The following is a 3415-nucleotide window of genomic DNA, read 5'->3' on the forward strand; positions in this document are numbered from 1 at the left end:
GACGCATGCGTGACTCAAATCTGCCCTCTCCTCACATCAGGCAGTGACAGTCTCATCGCTAGCTGTGATGGACGTAGTCGTTACTGACCTGCGAAGGGCAGCTGGGGTTGATGGACACGCTGCTGCGTCTGTATCGAGCCGAGGACACCGGACTGAAGACCGTCATCCCGTCACTGGGACACAACAACAACATCAACCACGAGAACATACTCAGACATTTAGAAAATATTGGGATTAAACATCGGAAAAAGCAACAACAACAAAAATCAAGAAAAGTGACAAAATACTTAGAAAAAAAAAAGAAGGTGTCAGAACAGATGCCCCAACAGTTGAACAAAAGTATTAATTTTCAAATTTTAAACAAAGTAAAACTAAAAGTTGCATGGTCGACGTATATTTCGAATTTCACTCTTCATGTATATTTTATTTAAATGTTGAAAAAGTGACATAAATATCGGAAAATGTGACAAAAATGTCAAAAAAGAGAGAAAAATGTTTAAAAAGGGACAAAAATGTTTAAAAACAGTTTTGAAAACATAATTTCAATACATCTCCAATGTTAAATAAGAGGTCAACATTATTTTTATTTTATTTTACTTTAAGGCCGAATTAGAGAGTGGGTACGATGCTTTAATAAAAGTCTAAAGTCATATATTTTTTAGATGTCTATGGCTCTCTTTAAACGATGCAAACAAAAATGCATTGCTGTTCAAACGGAGTTCGGTGTTTTTTATTGTAATGGCTCTGACCTGACACTAGTGATCATGGGGGCGCTGTTGGATCTCCGTAGTGCCCCGCCTCCAGTCCCGCCAGCTGCGCCTGCGCACTGGTCCACTTCCATCCGTTCCATTACTTGGTCCGCAGGCCCGGCGGTGGCAGCTCCAACTGCCTGCCTCCGAGCTCTTGATGGCGGCGTCGGGCTCTACTCAAGCCCGGTGGAAGCCCGACCCGCAGGCCTCACGAGCACCAAACCCAGAGCCGCCAAGTCAGCGGGCTGAACACCGACGCTGTCGTCTCTCTACCACATTTCCCTCAGAAAAACACAGTATCCTTGTTCGACTACCGGACGGACCGTCATTTATTATTCGGAGCTACGCGTCACTTGCTGCTGCCTCTAACGGAAATCTTAATGGCTGCGTGAACGCGAGATAAAATGCGAACCCGCGCAAAAAACACTCGACGTAAAGTTTTTGTAAGGGCATACAGTTAAAGCTCACCCGGCTGTCCCGGCTCTGACGTGAAACTTTTTAATTCGAGTCCGCACAGGTGACGTGACTTTTGGGATTAGCTGTTGAGCTAACTTGGTTTGCAGTAAAAAAAAAAACAATCCTCCAGTCAAGAGATCAGAAAACTGCTCAGCAGCTGCCCGGAACAGCAAACCCCGGGCCGGCCACAGTCAGCTGGGAGAGTCGGGCACACGGTCTCCCCCTCCTCCTAATAAACAGACCTCCAGATAAGTCCGCGTAATCACTGAAAATGTAAAATGTAAAAGATTTTCACAACATAGCTAGTCCTTGACAAAATAGAGGTAGTTCACCAGCTGTGGAAACAGCGCCGCTGTCTGGTCGCACAGAGAACTGCACCTGAGTGGAGTGAGAGAGGGAAGCTGGAACATTAGTTCAGTAGTTTCAACCTAAAGGAAATGGGTGGAAATTTTATTTATTTTTTTATCTGGAATGAACTTAATGTAAGAAGAACATAAACACAAAAAACGGATAAAAACAAACGAATCCATCGGATTTATTTAATTTAAAAAAAGATAAGATGGAGAAAGAGCACACAGACGCATATAAATGGCTTTTCACATCAAGAAACAAACTTGGATTAAAGTGACAAAAACATCAGAAAAATTTGTAAAAAACCAAAGACTTGGGGGAAAAAAATATAAAAACATCGGGGAAAAAAACAGACAAACATCAGAAAAAGTTACTAAAAAAGACGAGAAAAAAACTTGGAAAAAGTGTTGAAAAAGTTAAAATCTTCACCCAGTAAATCTGAACGTTGGTTTTTATGGATATTTTCTAATTCTATGTATTTTTTAACATAACCCACTGACTCACTGGGGAAGAAATAAATATTTATACACACACACACACACACACACACACACTTACTCTGACACACAGACAGACATACACAGACTCACACACACACACAGACACACAGACTCACACACACACACAGACACACGCAGAAACAGTTAAAAACACAGAGGAGGAGTTGAGATATTAGTTATAATCAAAATAAATAAATGCTTATACGGGTGTGCAGAGTATGTAGAGTGATGAATATAAATATATAATGTCTAAAAACACTGAAAAAATAAATATCTAGGTACTAGATACCATCATGGGAAAAAGTACAAAGTATAAATATGCGTATTTAAAATAAATCATTAGAGAATAAGGTGATGTAATTTTTTGTTGCTTTTCCCTATTTTGTTGCGCTTTATTTCAAGTTTTGGGTTTTTTTCTGATGTTTTCTGTAATTTTTTCATCGCTTTTTCCCGATGTTTGTGTGCGCTTTTCCCAAGTTTTTGTTGTTGTTTTTTGTCACTTTGTTCGTGTATTTATAAAGTATACATATGCATATTCAGAGTAAAACAATGCAGTAGAGAATAAGGTGCAGTCAGATGTTGATCTAAAGCCTAATAATGTGTTGGCTCCATATGACGCGGGTTACAGGAGAGCTGTGGTGTTTTCCCAGAATCCCCCAAATCCTCCATCTGTTTGGAGTCGTCATCTCCAAAATATGGTGAAACGGGACACCGGGAGGCTCGGCCTTTAACCCCTCCACTGCCTCCTAGGTCACATGTACTACCTGTAACCTAGGTAACATGCATGACCTGTAACCTAGGTAACATGTACTACCTGTAACCTAGGTAACATGTACTACCTGTAACCTAGGTGATTTTATTATATCATACAGCCAAAAATCTAACTTTGAGAGATTAAAAAAGTATTTTGACAGATTTTTTCCCTTTAGAAATTATTTTGAAAACAATTATTTAAACTTTTTTTAGTCTCAAATACAATTATTTTTTTGCTATTTAAAAAAAACCTTTTCTGTCAAAGATTTTATTTTGTCACATGTAAAAGGCCCAAAAAAACAAATCTTGCTTCACAATCACTGTTTGTGTGTGTGTGTATATGTGTGCGTGTGTGTGTGTGTGTGTGTGTATATGTATGTGTGTGTGTTTCCCTAAACCTCCTGGTGGGACTCGGGGACGAGTTGGGTGTGACGCCACTGTCCTGTGACTGGAACCACTGAAGAAGAAAAGGTGAATATAGATTCAGGCCTAATCCGGGACCCTGTCTTCCCGGTAAGATCCTCAGAATATTATTCTAAGTGTCTGACAACATTATGGGATGGATCCCTACAGAGATAGACCTTTTAGTTAAAGAGTAAGATCCTT

Source organism: Etheostoma cragini, chromosome 13, assembly GCF_013103735.1.
Source record: "Etheostoma cragini isolate CJK2018 chromosome 13, CSU_Ecrag_1.0, whole genome shotgun sequence".
NCBI classification, from domain to species: domain Eukaryota; kingdom Metazoa; phylum Chordata; class Actinopteri; order Perciformes; family Percidae; genus Etheostoma; species Etheostoma cragini.